The 20,375-nt window shown below is 35.5% G+C and overlaps 1 long non-coding RNA gene and 1 pseudogene across 2 annotated transcripts in view; both read right to left on the bottom strand.

Annotated features, from left to right (window-relative positions):
• Positions 1–20,375, bottom strand: part of LOC109391718 (uncharacterized) — a 431,571-nt gene that overhangs the window by 224,982 nt on the left and 186,214 nt on the right. The gene's annotated exons all lie outside the window — the stretch shown is intronic.
• Positions 4,317–4,856, bottom strand: LOC109391717 (myosin regulatory light polypeptide 9 pseudogene; annotated as a pseudogene).

The following is a 20,375-nucleotide window of genomic DNA, read 5'->3' as shown; positions in this document are numbered from 1 at the left end:
TCATATGGTAGTTCTATTTTTAATTTTTTGAGGAACCTCCACACTGCCTTCCATAGTGGCTGCACCAATCTGCATTCCCACCAACAGTGTATGAGGGTTCCTCCAAAGCCTCTCCAACACTTGTTATTTATCTTGTTGATGATAGTCATTCTAACAGATGTGGAGTGATATCTCATTGTGGTTTTGATTTGCATTTCCCTAATAGCTAGTGAAGTTGAGCATTTTTTCATATATCTGTTGGCTATTGTATGTCTGCGACAACATGGATCGATCTTGAGATTATTATGCTAACTGAAATAAATCAGACAGAAAAAGTAGAGAGGCATGTGGCTTCACTCATATGTTGGAAATAAAACTGAAAGCAACAAACGAACAAGACAAACAAATAAAGAAACAAAAACTCATAGACACAGACAATAGTTTAGTGGTTACCAGAGGGTAAGTGGGGAGGGGGAAGTTAGATGAGGGTAAATGGGATCAAATATATGGTGATGGAAAGAGAACTGACTCTGGGTGGTGAGCACACAATGTGATATATAGATGATGTGTTACAGAATTGTACACCTGAAATCTATGTAACTTTACTAACAATTGTCACCCCCAATAAATTTAAAGAAATTATGTACATACACACACAAAAAAAAAGAAAAAAGAAAATGGAGAGGAAGGTAAATACATCAAAAGAAGTTTTATCATTCTCCATTTAAAGTAGCGTATTCTAAATTTGGTAATCTGTGATATTCATTGAAGAGGTGTATCAATCAAGGATAAGATTTCCCAGCCAGGGCAATGAATAGATCATTTCAAACAATTAAATTTCAGCATCTTGAGTTGTCTGATATTACCTACTACTGATTACTAAGAAAGAAAATAGGTAATGTGTGTGATTTCAAAAATACTTCCATATTTAAAAAGCTATTTTTTTAAAATCTATGATGCATATTCATGTCAACAGAGACTTGCTGAGCTTTGAAACACAATCTCATAAATCTTTCAAAGAAATGATACAGGACAGGATATCTGCAAAAATATAAGACATTTTCTGCCTTTTTAAAAAACTCTAAAATATCTTCTCTTACCACCTGGTAAATTAGGCTATGATTCAACAAAGCATTTTGAGAAATAAATTTTTGCCACCCATACCTTCCTCAAATATATTCCTAAAACTATGAATATATTTCTCAAAGGACATAATCATGTGTACACATCAGACAACCTAAAACTGACATTCTACAAAATAATTGACTAGCAATCTTTATAAGTGTCAAGGTCATGACAGACAAGACGAAGAACAGTCAGATTAGAGGAGACTAAGATGATTTAAAGTTTAGATCCTAGACGTAAAAGGACCTTAGTGAGACAACTAAAGAAACTTGACTAGGTCTATAGAGTAGTTAATAGAATTGCTTGACTGTTAATTTCCTGCTTTTCAAAATTATATCCTAGTTATACAAGATATTAACACTTGAGGAAGTAGGTTGAAAACCATAAGAGAATTTCTGTAATATTTTTCAAACTCTTTGCAAATCTGAAATTGTCTAAAAGTAAATAGTTAGAAATGAAAGATTTCTAACTATGAAATTAAATGGGTGAAGAACCACATCTGGAGGGGACTAAGAGACCACAATTTGACTATGCAGTTGTATGCATCATAGTGCTTTAAAATTTTTGTAAACAAATTTCAACCGGCCAGAACCACATGATAAAAGGCAGTAGATTAAAAATGCTGGGTTCTAAGGAGAGAAATTTCTTGTTTACATGTAAAATATCCCATGTGTATTTCAGTACATAACTAATAAATAGAAATTCAGAATGTGACTTTCAATCTGGATTTCATGTGGCATTCCCAGTGCAAAAAAAAGATGACAAAGACCAATTTTGAAATTGCCATGACATTCATTTATAAGTGTCAAGATTCAAAATACATTATTTATCATAAGCGATATATAGTCTTTGATTATGAAAAGTACCTCATCACTGCTGGTGTACTATTATGCTATATACAATAGTTGTATTTCATAGAATGTTTTATAACAAAGAGGCAAGCAAAGTCCTGTTGAGATATAGAGAAAGGAGGAATTATTTGGATTACCCCACAGAGGCCTGGACAAATACCTGTCCACTACAGAGAAAATGAGGAAAGGTATTAGCTAGAGGCAGGGTCATTGGAAAGTGCCAGAGGATTCTGATGGGTAGTGATTGAGGCATAAAGGAGAAAGGCATTTGGGGAAGAGAAAAAAAAAACCTAAGCAGAGTCATGAGATAGAAAATGGTATGGTTGTTTTGATTACCTAATTCAAATGACAGTGGAGGAGCGCTAGGGTCGAATTTTATTGAGTATTAGGATACGAACAAGACAGTTTTGGGCGAGCCTTGGAGCTCTCCCAAAATTATGTGTCACAAGTAAATACTAAGCCCTCTCACATTTAAGGCCAATTCTATTAAATGATGCTCAACACATTTCTGATCTTAAATTCAGCATATTTTCATAGAACCCAAAGTATGAAATATACATTTTAGTTGCCTGCTCCAAAGTAGTAGTGACAAATTCCAAAGATGTTCTAAGTGAGTTGTTTTGTAAGTAGCCAATTACTATTCACTGCCAACATCTATAAGATCAGTAATTCAGATTACCTTCCAGGATCATACACCCAGCATCAATCTGTGCACTGTGATTTTACAAAACTAAAAACCTCTTTGTTAATTGGATATGGGTTTCATTCTAGCAGCAATTACTAAGGTATTTTAGCAGCATTTCCCTCCAGGAAACACTAGTCCAGATCATGTTAATTGATCTGATGCAAAAAAACAATAGTCCCTTAGCAAATAAGTTTGGTAAACATTGGATTAAGGAAGGTTAAAGAGCTTTCTTTGCTGCAGGAGTTATCAGAACCTTGAAAACGCTAATGAGAGTTACAGTATTTAAGAAGGAAGCAGACACTATCCATTGTTACACAAAACCAGTAGAATCTAGTGATGCCAGTGTCCCAGAGAACACAGATTTGAAAACTGAACCAGATGCATCTCTGTTTCACCTTATTTTAAGTTTATTACACATTATAAGATGGAATGGCTTAACCAAACATCTATGAAGAAAGGGATTTCTCCAAAACAATTTGATTTCTGCACGACTCTAGTTACTATAACTTCATTGTTTGTTTGTTTTTCTTTTTTCATTTAATGCTATCAGGAAAATTTCTCTCCTTAGATAATTTCTCTTCTTTTAAAGTTGATATTACTGGGGAAAAAATTCATGAACCAATATGCCCTTTCCTGCCAACATCTCTGAGGGGAAAACTATTCTTTTAATGAGAAACCTGAAATTTATTCATTTTATAACATTGTTAAATCACTTGAAATGATCACTTAAATGATGACGTTGACACTAAAATAAGCAAAACTCTGTAACAGAAAACAAGAAAGGGTCGGCCAAGTGGCTCAGTTGGTTAAGAGCTTGCTCAAGAGTGTGAGCTCTGAGCAACAGGGTTGCCAGTTCGATTACCGCTGAGCTGCTAACAGGTGGCAGGATGGTTCAGCTAAAAAAAAAACAAAAAAAAACCAAGAAAGCTAGATAAATTTCAAAGAAATTGAGGTATAAGAAATGGAAGTGCAGTTTGATAATATTTGTGTACTTCACGGATCTCTAAGTCCTACTACAAACCAGCCATTATGGTATACCCACGACGTAGGGCTATGTGATGTCAGGACTTTGAAGTTGGTTCATAATTTCAGGTATTTGGATTTGAAAAGGAGTGGAGATTTGTATGCAGATCATATGTGTATTATGGTTTTGTAACTTAAGAAGTGAAAGCATGTGAATGTCCAACACGAGGGTTGCATCAGCAGTAAAGATGACACGAGGCCAAGAACATTATGTCAAACTTCATTTCACGATTTTCATGTATAGTCATTAGATTGTTTCACAGAGAACTACATATTTTGTAACAGAGATTGGGGTTAGAGCTATTTATCAAAGCTGCCATTATATTTCTTTCTTTTAAGTTTTTATAAAGTTTAATTATGGTTCAGAAAAAAATTGAGTGAATAACTTTCTCTGAAAAAATATATTGACTATGTAGACTGCAATTATTTTGAGGGGAGACTGGTAAGTTAAATTACCCTATTTTCTATTCTGAAAATGACAAAAAGTCCCATTTCCAGTCTGATTATAGCGATGTATGTGCCCAAAATGGCTGAGAATAAATACAAGAAAAGCAAAAGCTGTAAAGCTAAGGTATGCTATAGACTCTAAGAGAAAGCCTCAGAAATACCCAGAGTGGTGACAAGGAATGTTTGGTTGGAATTTGAAGTTCTTTTCAGTCATCTTTGTTTTTTCCTGCATGTTTAAGGATACACGCAAACTCAATGTAATTGAAATTTCCCTTTTTGTGAAAAGGTGCTTCTCTGTACAGCTCATCCAACTTCCTCGTCTGTAAACCGAGCTCCTGTTGTTGTCAGCAGCTCTCTCAGGTAATCTTCCTGAATGGTGCCAGTTGCCTTCTCATCAAAGCAAGCGAAAGCATTTCTGATGACATCTGAATCTGTGCCATTTAACTTCTCACCAAACATCATGAGAACATGGTGAAATTTATGGGATCTGGAGCCTCATTCAACATGGTGTCTAGATGCTCATCGGTTGAATTTTTCCCCAGGGAGGCAAGCATATCTCTTTGAAGGTTTGCATGCAAATCTTCCTTGTCAATGAAATCATCTCTGTTCTGGTCAAGCACGTTAAAGTCCTTTTTAAACTCCTGCATCTGTGACTGGTCAAACATGGAGAACACATTGGATGCTGCACGCTGGGGGCACTTTTTGGTGGTCTTGGCCTTCACCCTATTGCTTCACATGGTGGCAGTTAGATCCCTGTCCAGCCAAGAGAAGCCTAATACTTCAGTGACTTTCTCTGTGTGCTTGCTGCAGCTATCACAACCCCACTACACCAGAGCTGCCATTATATTTCTTAATGATACATATGTTAGCTAAAGTGCTTTGGCACTTTCAACAGCTATTTACATAATCATAATTATTTTTGGTTTGCAGCCACAATTAGCAAAAACTAAAATTATCCTTTCTTACATATATGATCAGAATCATCACACATATGGCATACACTATAAGCCCAATGAAAGAAAGCATAATGCATATTTAATATACAACTTTTTGTTTTGGGGGTTTATGAGTACTAAAAACAGCCTTTTATAATAGTTCTATAAACAGGTCCTCCTACAAAAATAGTAATCTACTTAATTGGGCGAGGTCCCTTTATCTAGAAAGTGAAATGTTTTGGGATATCCAAGACTTGAGGCAAATGCTGGATTTGATTGTTCTTGCTTCTAATAAGAATACATCTAATGTTACCCAGACTCTACATGTTCCCACTACATTTTTTGCTCATCATTTTTGTTAACCTTCCCCCTCCATTATACTAAGCAAACTCATGAGGCAGAAATATTATTTGTCATGGCATCTAGAAAAAAGCCTTTTGTAAATGTTTGATGCTCAGAATGGAATGGTACTTCATTTCAAAAATACCGGAACACTTATATATATGATATTATTTAGAATACAGAAATTACAGGATTGTTAAAGCAAAAATAGGTCTTTTTTCTCTAAGTAATGGGTGTTTGCTTCTTGCTCCCTAATCTCCTCCTTGACAATTAAGTACAAGTCTTGTGTGGACAGCCAGCTCAAGGAAAGAAAACAGTTTTCTGTTCCTCTTGCCTGGAATATTCGTCTCTCGGATACACACATGGTTAGTCCCTCAGGGCTCCCAAGTTGTTACTCGAGTTACGTTCTCAGTGAGGTCCTCATTGGCTACCCTATCTATAATTTTTATCCTCACCTATACCCCTCTTCCTTCTTTATTTTTTCCCTCTTTATTATTTTTCATTATTTAACACACTGTATATTTTACCTACTTATATTGTTTGTTACCCACTCCTATCACTAAACCATAGACTCCCCGATGGCAGGGAGTTTGCCTCTTTCTTTCGGTGCTTCATTGCCAGTACTCAAGAGAATACCTGGTACATAATAGGTGCTCAATAAATTGAAGAAATGACTCACTACCATTATAAAAAAAATCTCTTCCATGTACACAGGTAATTCTTATAGTTGGTGCATTTTGTTAAATAAGTATCTTATTAAAACCCTTTAATAGTTTAACAACAATGATTAAATGCTGACATAGCAGATGAGGGAATATTGGGAAATCAATAAAATGTTATAAAATATGTAATATGATGAGCAAATATTCATATAACATGTCAAAACACACCTTAAAAGTAGTAAAACAATATGCATATTGAATGGACATATTAGCATTCTGTCTCTTATATATGCCTCTCTAAATTTTATAACACAGAGTGTTTTTTCCAATCTCACTTCTCCATAAGCCTCAATGAGCACATTGAAATTCGTCAGCTCTAATCATTTCATTGTCTATCCAGGATTTATATTAATTTGCTATTATTTTATGGCTCTTGTCTTTCCAACTTGGTTGTAAGCTCTGAGAATGCAAGATCATGTTTTGGACAACAGTGACCCTACAGCATCTACAATAACTCAGTAATCAATGCACGGCCAACCTGTATGACATATGTATGAACTGACTGATTGACTAATTCGCATATGGTATCATATTTGGAATCTGCAAATACAGGATTTGTATATGGTATGATTCTCTATACAGTATCTGCAGATACAGACATAGGTCCCTGCCACTTTAATGTTAATCAGCTGTTTAGGATGACACTAAGGTAACAAGCAAAAGAGATTAGTATAGTAAAACTAGTATTCTATATTCACATGTCATTTAGGCATCACAAGCATTTCTAATTTAAAAGTTGAATTAAACAAGTAGAGGGCCGGCCAAGTGGCTCGTTGATTAAGAGCTGGCTTGGGAGCTCGAACTCTGAGCAGCAGGGCTGCTGGTTCAGATCTCACATGGGCCAGTAACGCTGCACCCTCTACTGCTAAGATGGTGAACAACAGCTCGACCTGGAGCTGGGCCGCCGTGTGTCACCGATGAAGGCATAGGCTTCAGTAGGGCTGCAATGGGCTGCCGTGAGCTACAGTGAGTGGCTGGCAGCCAGCGTGAGCGGCTGGCAGCTGGCGTGAGCTGCAGTGAGCCACCGTGAGCAGCCATCCAATGGCCTGTGACCAATCTGCCTCAACCAGGAAGACCGCAATGATCACAACACAACATGGACCACTGAAGTGATGTCCTCCACAACTAGATTGAAAAACAAAAGGACAGCAACTTGTCTGTTCCCCTTCCCTGAGTCCCCAATTCTGTTCCCTCCCCCAATTCCCCAATAAAATCTTTAAAAAAAAAAGTTGAAAGAAAAGTCATATTTAGACAAAGGATGAACATCTATGAACAAAATGCACTATCTTTTGAGGCAATTTTCAGAAGTTTAATTTTTTTAATATGTAAAATGTCAAAAATTAGGAAAAATGATATTCAACATTATTAGTCTTGGCATGATACTGTAATTTATTTATGCAGAACTTCAATGTCCAAACTTTTGGGGGTTTTTTATTATAATTAAGTCTGTAAGTGTACTCTAAGCTAGATTTCTGTGCAATTGTCATATTATGAAAAAAATAATGCAAAATATTTTCACTTAAAATAAGCCTTTAAAGAAAAATGGTCATTACTAACTTGACAACCTCAACCCATATACTCTGAGGCTTGTTCAAAATTTGGATCTCAAATTTATAGATTAATATTAGACTTGTAGAAGGGATTTTCATGGTAGTACTAAGCTTATACATTTGTTCATTCATAATTCTTTTCTCACTATCTATGGAGAGCCTTCTATATCTATGGAGAGGCTAGGGTTTTCAGAGGGCCAATGAGACAGCACTGGGGATGTCTGGGGTAAAGCTTAAACATGTGATTACATTAGATCCCTAAGGGCATTTTGATTTTTTTACAGGGTGTAAAAATCCTTGCAGTGATTAAAATACATGAAATTCAATATATCCTTTCCACCAAATGACAAGGAACCATTACCAAAGGCATACTTCTTTTTCCTATAAAATAATTTGTGAAGTTTAACTCTCAAATAGCAAGAACATGAACAGTAAGTCCTCACTTAATGCCATTGATAGGTTATTGAAAACTGCATAAGTGAACCAACATATATTGAAACCAATTTTACCATGGGCTAATTGATATAAATAAAGAGTTAAGTTCCTTGGCATGTTTCTGGTCATGAAACACCAAACTTCTAAATACAGACCCCAAACACTTCTCATATTAAACATTGAAATAAATGTCAGCTATAGGTACATTTAAGAAAGAAGAATGAAAACAAGTAATATAATTCTTTTCCAACCCGCTCATTCCAGTTCATGGTCACAGGTGGCTGGAGCCTACCCCGGCAGCTCAGGACACAAAGCAAAACCCACTCTGAACAGGACACCCTTCCATTGCAGGGCGCACACACACCCACCCCCAATCTGACTGGGACAATTCAGACACATCAGCTCACCTAATGTGCACACCTTTGAGATGTGGGAGGAAACCATGGTACCAGAAGAAAACCCATGCAGACATGGGGAGCACGTTCAAAATCCACAAAGCAGCATGGCCCCAGCTGGTAATCATTTATTTTTTCTCATCAATGTTATAATGACATGAGTATTCAAAGACTGTACTTCCTTGCCATAGTTCCTTGAAATAATGATATTTGATATGTTGTGTTTGAAATGGCATCACAATGATCTTGAAATGGCTTTTCCCCCTTTCATTCCAAAACAGTCCCAACCAATTAAATTCAAAATCTGAAGAAATTAAAGTTACTTTCAAAAATCATCTCCTTAGAAAAAAGTTTTTGAAAATAATCTGAATTACAGTTCAGGGCTACAGTATTCTGACAACCCAAGACAGACACCAAACTAAAATGGTAAACACAATTATCAGTAGTGAAAATTTCATACCAAAGTGTTAAGAGAGAAACTAGTATTAAGGCTACTTTTAAGCATGACTAATTTGAGAAGAGTTATGACAAATTAAAATACGTAAACCATCTTGAATGTTATTCGAGCAATAAATACCAAGTATTTAGACATTTAAAAACTTTAAAAGTTCAGCATTTTAACTGGTGTATTTAAAATGTTCTCTTTTAAATTAAGGAATATATTTTTAAAGGCTAATAGTAGAATTAATGGAGCTATATTAAGTTTTATGGTATTTAAAAATATATAATATCCATACTTATAATTTCATTTAATGCAAGTTTAGTTTTATATCTTTAATAGATCATATTTAGGTCAACTTTCAACATAAAAAATTCAAGTCAAACAGCAAAAACATTAGTGTATCTAAAAGAAAATCTGAAAACATTTATCTATAAAGATATATGCACCCCTATATTCATTGCAGCATTATTTATGGTGGCCAACTCACGGAAACAACCAAAGTGTCCTTTGATAGAAGATTGGATAAAGAAGATGTGTTATACATACACGATGGAATATTACTCAGCCATAAAAAAGATGAAATACTGCTATTCGTGACAACATGGGTGGATCTTGAGATTATCATGCTAAGCGAAATAAGTCAGAAAATGTCGAAAACCATATGATTCCACTTATATGTTGGATACAAAACTGAAAGTGGCAAATGAACACTACAAACAAAGAAAATCTCATAGACACAGCTAACAGTTTAGTGGTTACCAGAGGAAAAGGAGGAAGGGAGGTGAAAGAGGACAAAGGGCGTCAACTATGGTGAAAGAATAACTGACTCTGGGTGGTGAACACACAATGCAATATATAGATGATGTATTATAGAAACATACACTTGAAACCTATATAATTTTACTAACCAATGTCACCCCTATAAATTTAGTTACAAAAATAAACAAATAAAAGAGACTTATTAAGAAATCAAGCAAATGAAAAAAAAAAACCAGAATCATTTCACAGAAGTGGAATTCTTGAAAAGGCAACAATTAAAAAATAAAAAGAAAGGAAAGAAAGAAAAGGTAAAGAAAGAAAGGAGAGAAGCAAATAAGAAAACAAAGAGGATAAAAATACATACCTCCATGCACCACTAATACATATTATTAGAAGTGCATCCCAGCCATGAAGTACAGAACAGGCCTGTGTGTAAGGTAATGTCCATGTGTAAGGTTAATGGCAAAACAGTAAGGGACTTTGTGAAAACCTCACGTATAAACAATCACTTGGAAGCTACCTGTGTCATGAACAAGAGAGAAGGTATTTTAGGGGAAGAAGGTGAGGTTAAATAGGAAAATGTCAAATTTTAGATGGTATGCTCATATTCTGGAGAGAATAATACATCTGCCCTAGATAAATCAGTTCTAATCCTAGGTTGAACTCAACTTAGAGAAACTTGTTTTGATACCAAAAGTCCTCGTTCTTGTCCTAATCAGAAAGGCAGCATTTGGAATCACTCCTTTTAAAACAAATTCAGTACAAACAACTTTTAGCTCTATTCCAAATGCTTATTGAAACACAGTGAAGTTAGTTTTCTTTGCATATGTTCATCCATCTATTTTGCGGGAGAAAAGAAGTTTTTTAAAAGCAAATTATCTAGTGCTTGACAGCTTTTCTTTTATGATAAAAAAAAGAGTCCTTTACTTAAAAATTTGTATTTTTTTATTTAAAGTTTTAGCAAGTATATACTTATTTACCTAGAGTAACCTTCAAAACTCACTTATAACTTGTTTTTACTTCAAATTGTCACCAGTTACCCATTCACAAAGTGTACTTTTTAAGGGAATCATTTCAGAACCATTTTATAAGGGTCATTTTAATATAGATTAATAAAAATATCATCTGTATCTTGTATAAATATATTTCCAATCACCAGAATTAAAACCCCTGGTAAAACTCTATTCATAAAAACAAATATATTTTGGAAATATAAATTATAAACTTAAACGACACTTTATGAGCAAAGTGTGAGTACACATTACTACTATTAACTTTTCCATAACCCAGGGTTTTAAATTATATGTAGTCAAAGTCTTGGTTTGTGGGGAGCAGGGAGGAGATAAAAAGGAACCTTTCAACTCTTCCCTGGTATACTATTCAGAGGTACCATCCCTAAAACATATTACATTTTAATTTGCAATATATAAAAAGATGATTATTTCAATGTGAGAGAATTCCTTACAATTAGGGGAAATGGACATTGGGGTAGAGGCTAGCATTTGTAAACAATAAAACTGCAGACTTTCACAAGTTGAAACAACATCAAAGCAACCAATCTTTTTGTTATGCTGGGTGCCAGAGGTTCAAAAGCATACATCAAAATGTCCTAATGAGAGGAGACCACGTGGCATTTGTTTCTTTTAATATCTCTTGTTAAGACATGGCAGCAATCAGTCACGAAGCACCACAGCGCACTTTATTTTAAACACCCCACCTTGTAGTAACTGTTCTTTTTAAAGAGAAAGGTCTTTAGTTACTTAAATGCACATGATTTTGGATTAGAAAAGCCTAACTATAAAGGATAGCCATGTCCTCTGGACTGACACAGATTTCAGCTTAGAAACTAGATAGGAAAGCATGGTTTTTGTTGGTTTTTTTGTTTGTCTCTATTAGCAGCTCCTGGCTAAATATTTCATCAATATCCTAAATGGAGAAATTAGTAGTAACCATCAGGACAACAAACTGGTTATGTAGGTTTAAATTAATTGCAGTTAAAATTTTATGTATGCTTAAATTAACTATTTAGAATATTATAAATAACAGTCTATAATGGTGTTTTTTTCAACTATTTTTTTTTCTGTTGTTTGTACAAAAACACATCTCAATAATGTTTTCTGAACTGGGATTCAGAATGTTAAGACGAATTATAAAGTTCCTCTAACAGATGCAAATATTATTGCTGTGTAGATATGCCACATGTCCCACTAGACTTCTAATTCAACAGCGATTCAATAAAAGTATGTCTTATGGTCTTCTTCAAACAATATCAACAAAAGCAGTTTTTATTAATAGAGTTAGGGGGATTAAAGTACATATTCTCTAATATACACATAGGTCAAATTTGACAAATGTAATCACTCTGGAAATAAATAGAAACCATAAATATGAAGAGAAAAAACATACAGAACCATTAATATCTTTGAAAATTGTTTTGGGAAAATAAATTATTAGATAAGCTATCACCTTGTGCTTGTAGTGAGTCAGAAAAAACAAAAATGGAATAGAAGACAAGACAAAACAATAGAAAAGTAAAAGCTGAGAGAACAATGGTGTTCTAGGAAAATCATTTAAAATTAGCTGCCATCAGGAGTTGGAGGCAGGAGCAGAAATGGCTGCTCTGAGTTGCATTCATAAGGAAAGAGTTTGGTCTCATGCCGGAGGCGAGAGGAAGGAGTATCCTCTTCAGCGTGCTGTCCTAGCTCCTCCTTTCACACACACTTTCAGAGAAGTTAAATATAACTCCTTTGTGGAAAGAATTCTGCAAATTTCCCAAGAGACTTAATGGCTCCTGTTCAATATTTGCAAGAATTTGGGTCATATGTCTGGATTGTAATTATTTATTGCTCTTCCTCCTAAACTAGAATGTGGGCTTTCTCAGTATTAGAATAATATTTTAGTCAACTTGGTATTTCTCAAGCCTAACAACAGCAACTGTGATATTGTATTCTCTCAAATTTTGCCTACTGTTTGCTCAAAAAAGACCTATACATTTGTTTAGTCTCTCCCTCAGTATGTTTTTAGTATTATATTCCTTATCGTACTTATGACAACTATTTTAGACTCCATCTAAATTATGTAGAACAAACATGTTCAAGGGCCTTAAATTCCTGACCTTTGCCTAACAGGAAGAACCCAGACTTTCCCTCTAAACTTTATTCCATTATTTCTAGGCACACTTTCCTGGTTCCATGTTACACTCCTCTCTATACTTGGGGTTAACATATTCATACATCCAGAAATTGTTATCACAGTCTTTCTATATCATGTCTTAGCCTTTTAAACTTTTCAATGTTTAGTTCTGAAGTAATACAAAATAAGCAAAATAAAACAGTAGCAGAGTCATTGTTAAATCTTCAAGTCACCAGAGTGACATCAGAATAGTGCCATTCTCTTAAAAATTGGAATGACATTGACCTAAATGGACAGGCTGCTGTCATTCTGTCATTGAATCAAAAATGTTACCAAAAGTTAGCTTTTGGCTAGACAGGCTAAAAATATCTGTTAATCTAACAAAATCAAAGATGAATATATACTTGTATATGTGTGTACAGTATGTATGTCAGCACACACAAACACATGTTTTTGCATACATATTTTTGTGTGCTTATATACATGTACACATATATATCATGTGTGTGTGTATAAAAAGTCACAAAGAATGCTAATTAGTAGACAGGTAATTTATGTTAGCGAGTGGTTTTCTTTCTTTACAGTAAAGTGGGACAACGCTGGTATAGAGGAAGTTTTGGGTTAACAAGTAGTGCAGAGTGTTGGGGCACCACTTGGAAGTACAGGACACTAAGAACAGGGTAAAAACAGGAAAAATAGGATAAGAACAGGGAATATTTTCTCCACAAATTTAATAGCATATAGAAATGTAGAAGCATAGACAGAGCTTGATCTAGGGGGAGGGTTTTTTTTGGGTTTTTTTTTTTAATTCTGTATTCTTGAGTTAGATTGAGGGTACGGTGAGAAGCTGCAGAGGTCTCTAGCTGTTGACGCTGGACCGCTTCCTTCTTTTGGACACTGTGGCTTTCTCAGAGGTGGTGAAGGAGGAAACCCACTAAAGAGCAGGGATGGAAAGCAGTTGAGTCCCGAAAACTCTTGGCTCCTCAGATGTGGTGCTGGCCAGTCGCCATCTGTGGGCCCTGTGGTCACAGCATCATTTTGCCAACCTTCATCTACAAGCGAGCACAGAAAGCTCATCTGGCCAAGGTTATGACAGGATGGCGGTGAAATTCAAATGGCAACATCCTGAGGTTTTGCCCATGAGTGTTAAAGAAAGAGGGGGAAAGTTCTGCCTTGCCTGTTTACCAAATTTTTGTGCTTAAAATAACTAGTCTTTTCATCCTTAAAACTAATGACTTAAGGCAGTTATAAACAAAGTATCAGTTTGAAATTCAGAGTTTAGTCTGAGTGACTAGGGGGCAACCTTATTTAGCATCACAAATTATGTCTAAATTTGGAAAAAGACAGGTGGTCAGTGCAGGAAATTATACGACCAATCTTTTTCCTTTGGCTGACAGAGCTGGCTCTGAAAGTGAGGGTGAGCTGGGCAGTTATCAGAGAAAGGTTGTTGGAGGAGAATAAGAAGGCAGGGACACTGAAACATTCTTTAGAGCTGAGAAAGTCTAGTCTTTACTCTGCTGAATTCTATTTTGATTCTTTTGTTACTTTATATTCTACAGATGTTCCAATAAAATAAAAAAATTTAATGTGAAAACAGCCCTTCATGCTGGCATTGTAACATGATTACATAGTGTAAGTTGTTGCTAATAACTTTCCATAGCCAATATTTGTTATCAGAAGAATATGCGATACCATCTTAACACCCTAGGTCCCCTTTGTCTCATCTATACAATGTTTATAATGATAATGATGACAGACACTACTGGCTGTTGGAAGATTTTGATGAAAAAATGCAAAGGTAAAGATATAGTTCAATGCATATATGCTATATATTTGGGAGGAGAATTTTATTCTGATAAGAGTATTTGGAAGACCTAATGAAGAATGACTTTAACTCCAAAACAGTTATATGTATTTAGAAAGGAAGACTAGTGAAAGATAATTTAGATTGTAGCATTAAGCAGAGGTAACATGCAACCCCAGATGGGTATGAGTTAGTAATGTCATGTGTAGTGTGTACTGTGTTTGATAAAAGACTCAAGAAGGTGAATGTGACATATTCTATAGGTTCAAGCTTCATGTCTATTTTAGAGATTTAAAAAAAAAGTTCTCAGACCTCAATTTTATTTGATGTCAAAGTCATGGAAAGAGCTTAGAATATGAATGATTTGGTTACTTGGAGTATAGAATAATACAAATGACAAAGTGGAGTGACTAGTCAGGATGCATGTTGAAATCAGGCTGGGGTTTATGTGGAAGATGTTTACTCTCTCGGTTACACGTGAGGCAGAACACCAAACTGAGGACAGAAGAACTAAAACAAGAGTTCAGAGGAAATTCTACCTCCAGAGAAGGGCCAGAAAAGCAAATTACCATCAAATAAGAAGAGTTCTCCTAGGTTTGTGACCCACTCGCTTGCATCACAAAAGACAGATAAGTCTCCTTTGTGAATCTGTATGCCTTAAACTGTATTTGGCAGTAAACATTATCAGTCAGATGGAAAACTCCCTTGATGCACACTGAATAGTATAAGATATTTTTCAGATATATCCAAATGTCAACCATTGTCTTGACTAATCAGAGTAGTTGCTCTTTCCCCATTCATATTTAATCAGTAGATGAACAGCCGCTTCACAACAGCTCCAGGAGGGCTCTGCTCCAGTGCCATTTTCCCCAACAGATCCTCCTCTCCACTGCCAAAACCCAAAGGAATGCAGGCCTGTTAAACATCTTGGCAGCCGTGATGCCACTGAAATAGGAGCCTGTGAGACAGCAGTAAAGAATCCCTTGGCCACTCTGGGATATCCAAATCTCAGTGGCATTTTAAGTCCAGCAGTCAATATATGTTCCTAACTTTCCATTTTTATTACTACTGTGTTTCTTCATTCATTAATTCATTCACAAAAAGTTTACTAACTATCTACTCTGTGTCATCCACATAGTACACGATGATGACCCGGATCCCATCTGCATTTTCATTACACTCATCTGCCTTACAACAGCACAAGATTGGTGCAATGACTAACATGCCAAGGTTTACAAATACCCACTCTGTAGACTCCTTGAACTCAATTTGAAGGATATATCCATTTACCACCTTGAGCATCTCTATGAGAGAGCCTGGGCAAAGGGAAAGGTACAGGCTTCTAGAGGTTTCAAGACGTGCCCAAGGTCACACAGCCTTGGGTGAAAATGCTGACCAGACCAGACCTGAGAGGAGACGCTATTGCCTAATTCTTTTATCACTACACCAGTGGTTTTAAAAGTTTGTTTCATTTTACTTGAATGGAATGCTTTGCTTCAGTTAACTATTACCAGAAATCCCAATATAAAAACAAATAAAAGTTAAATTATCCATTAGAATCCGGCCCAGAGTCTGCTGAGTGTGCCTGCCCTCACCCCTTCTGCAGTCACCATGTCACTTGGTGGCAGAATCCTCAGGCTCCTGGAGACAACCCTCTGCACTACTTCTCATATAAAGGTCAGAGAGGTGAGGGATCTGAAACACATAGAAAACTTAAAATATGGGCTTGGTTCTTGCTATGGGCTGAATGTTTGTCTCCCTAGCCCTTCACAGTTGATATGCTAAGCCCTAAAGGCCAATGTAATGGCATTGGATGTGGGGCCTTTGTGGGGTAATTAGATCATGAGGTTGGAGCCCCTGAGGATATGACTAAAAGAGGAAAAGACCAGAGCCCACACTCCCTCTGCAACATGAGGATACAAGGAGGAAAGAGGCCATCTGTAAACCACTAAGATGGCAACACCAGACACCTAATCTTCCAGCACCTTGATCTTGGACTTACCAGCCTCCAGAACTATGAGAAATAAATGCTTCTTGTTTAAGCTGCCCAGTCTTTGGTTATGTCATAGCAGACTTAACAAACTAAGGCAGTTGTATGTATTTGTACTTAGCTACACACGGGACTAAAGAAAGGGAGGATTACACTAAACAGAAGAAAGAAAAGGCATTCACTTCATGTTACTAAAATGTGCCTACTCATTGTTTTTCTCCTAAGCAAATTTTATTTAAAAAAATTTAAATCTTTTCAAGAGTTCCAACCTTTGCAGGCTGATCATCACATGTCTACAACTACTGTATTAATGTACCAAAGAAACTCAAAAGCTCCCATGTTAAATTTGAAATCACAACACTCTATCTTTGAGAAGAAAACAAAATGAAGCACCAAATGACTAATGATACAACAGAGCAAGCCAGGAAAACAAAAGTTGTTGTTTTCAAATCTTTTAAAATGCTAGTCGAAAGGGAAGATTTCATATAATTTGTGGTACTAGTTTGTTTCAAACTTAAGAGATTTTTGGTGTCTCTAATTAATCCGTTGGCTTTTTTTCTGTGAGATTTTAAACAGCATAAGAATAAATGTTGTAGGTATAATAGTACAAGGTTATATTGGACTCTGTTTGTGACAGGACGAATGAACATCTGTTGTCAATAAATACCTTTATACATAATAAATATATCTCAAGTCTCTTTGCTCTTCTAATAGCAATGTGTCATTTTTTTCTCCCTTAAATGAAATGGAACAATATTCTATTTTGAGTCTTTTGTTACTTTACATTCCACAGTATTCCAATAAATTTTTTTTTTAAATTGTGAATATGAACATTGATGCTGGTTTTATAATATTTCTTTACATAGTGTGGGGGGCTTCTAACAACCTTGCATAGCCAACGTTTATCAGAAGAAGTGTTTATCATTAGCCATAAACATTTTAAGAAGGTACAGGTATTTTAGTTTGACATACATGCATCAATCAATGTTAGTATTCCTATATCTCCACTATGAATAAGGTCGTTCATTAGCTTTATTACAGAAAGAATACCTAGTATATGATCAAATTAAAAGTAATCCAGTGAAGCAGTTTTGAAATTGTTGTTATACCTGTTCACAAGAAGTTTAGATGGGAAAGGGGGCCATTTAAAAAAATTATTTGAATAGTGGCTTAAATTTATGGAGTTCAGTATAAGAATATTATCCTCTGACTATATGTTACAGGTCTTAATTCTGAATTAATTACCTGTGATCTTGAGGATGTCACCTTCTCCTTGGATCCGAGTTCATACAGAATTAAAGAATTGGACCAGTCTTCCTCTATTACTGTCATCAGGGAGGGCCATAATTAGGAAATGATCCTTAGCTTGGACTCCAAAGAGCCAGAGCGATTTTGACACATCAAGCATAATTTTCTTATGATTTTCATCATGCTGATCTCCACTTTTCAAAGAATACCTCTTGTTAAAAGATAATTTCATTTAAATGGGATCAAATATACGGTGATGGAAGGAGAACTGACTCTGGGTGGTGAACGCACAATGTGATATATAGATGATGTATTACAGAATTGTCCACCTGAAACCTATGTAACTTTACTAGCCATTGTCACCCCAATAAACTTTAATTAAAAAAAAAGATAATTCTAAATCACATTGCCAAGCAAAATAGTATCCTGTGATTCCTCTCCACCTTTTCAATGTTTCTATCATTAGTAGCTTGAAGGAAACTTCTGCAATAAATTCATCTACTCACTTACTATACCGTGAACACACATCACCCTTACAGCATCATTGACCATCCTTTCATTTCAGGACCTCTTACTACAACGAATCTCTCCCTTCTTCCAAATTTCACCTGCCCTTCAAGTGTTACCTCAGATATTTTTTCCCCTATAAAGTTTTCTTCAATACATATGCCAATCTTCTATTTACCATTTACCATGTCTTGATGGCTTCTGTTGACTTTGGGATACAATTCCATCTCTACAAGGCTCTTTGTAATATGGCCCCTGCCTCTAACCTCGTTAATGAATGCATTTTAACAGATAATTAATAATAATTTATAGTACACCAGGGAGTGGGCCAAGATGATGAATCAGACAGGCAAGGTCTCTGTCATCATGAAATTCACATTCTAGTGGGAAAGATAGATAACAAGCAATGAAACAAATATATTGAGAAGATAAATTCAGATAGTGATGTAAAGAAAATAAAGCAGAAATACACAGTCGAGTCAAGGTGGGGGTGTGGATCAAGGAACATGTCTTTGAGAAAAAGGATGTTTCAACAGACTGGACAATAAGGTGTTAGCCAAGTGAGAATCCAAGGGAAAAGCATTGCAAGGTGGAACAAGTGCCAACAGCAAGAATGAGCTACATAAGACATATGGTTGGAGATGAATTCAGAGAAATAGGCAGAGCCAGGTCAAGAAGGGTCTTATTGGCTAGGCTATGTGGAATTTGGATTTTTCTTAGTGTATTAGGAATGATTTTAAGCAGAGGAAATCATGCTGTCACGTATTTTTTAAATGATTATTTTGGCTACCGTGAGGAGAATGGATTATATAGTTATAAAAATAGAAGTTGGGAAACGAAGTCATTGCAATAGTAACTTCATCTCTAGTCCCTCCCACGTATGATAGCTTTTCCCTGGATGTAACTTGCTGAATGATTTTTCCACTAACAAAGAGGAGCTGGAAATGGAATTGTGTTTCATGCGTAAGGAAGATGATATTATGAGCCGTGTTGTTCTGTTATGTGGGAGTCAAATAAGATACATGTTTTAAAAATGTAGCAATATCAGCTGTGTTAAAAGCAGCATTCATTAATTCATTTCATTCATCCACAAAATATTGGTTGAAAGTTAATTGGGCACAGTGCTAATTTCTGGGATTAGAGAGGTGGCAAAAATAATATCGAAATACTAACAGTAGCTAAAATATAGAGGACATTTACTGTGTGTTAAACTTTTCACATACTTTTTACATATATCAACTCATTTTCCTCACAGCTGTTCTATGAACTACATATTATTATTTGCCATTTTATAAAGGAGGCAAATAGAAAAGAGAGATTAGAAACTTCCCCAGCTAGTACATGGAAATACAGGGTTTTGAACCTAGGGAGTCTAACTGCAGAGAGTACACTCTCACCTATTACATAAAGCCTCTTTGGAAAACAAAACACACATAGCGTTTTCATGGAACCTACTATCTGGTCATTAAGAAAAATATTAAGCAAGATTATAAAGAAATATGGTAATAGCGTATGGTCATGGATTTTGCAAGACTGAATTAATAACTTGAAATATTGACATTCCCTTAATAATTTCGCGAGTTAAGAAAGAAAAATGATATGAGGACATAAGAGCAATAGATCTGGCCATTTGAGAAATTGAAGGAAGAATATTATAAAATAGGAGCAAGAATTGGAAACAAAGTTCTCTTTAAGAATAGAAGGCTCTAAATAAATTTGGAGGTAGATGAAAAGTGTCAGTTGGAAAGTAAAAATAAACAGCTTAAAAACAGGAAGAAATAATATATACAGAAGCCCATCCCTCAAGGTAGTATGTTCTAACTTCTGGTAAAGGAATTATATTTAGAACAAGAAAGAAAATTTTGTCAACCAGGTTTTGAAGCAAAGTGAAAGGAAGCGGGGGTGGCCAGAAATAAAATGAGGTAAAAATTAAGAATAGAATACGTATTTCACATCATATGGACATATGAATAAAAATATTGTATGGGACGTGGAACCACATAT

Source organism: Hipposideros armiger, unplaced genomic scaffold, assembly GCF_001890085.2.
Source record: "Hipposideros armiger isolate ML-2016 unplaced genomic scaffold, ASM189008v1 scaffold_300, whole genome shotgun sequence".
Taxonomy (NCBI): domain Eukaryota; kingdom Metazoa; phylum Chordata; class Mammalia; order Chiroptera; family Hipposideridae; genus Hipposideros; species Hipposideros armiger.
This window is presented reverse-complemented; position numbering and strand designations above follow the sequence as displayed.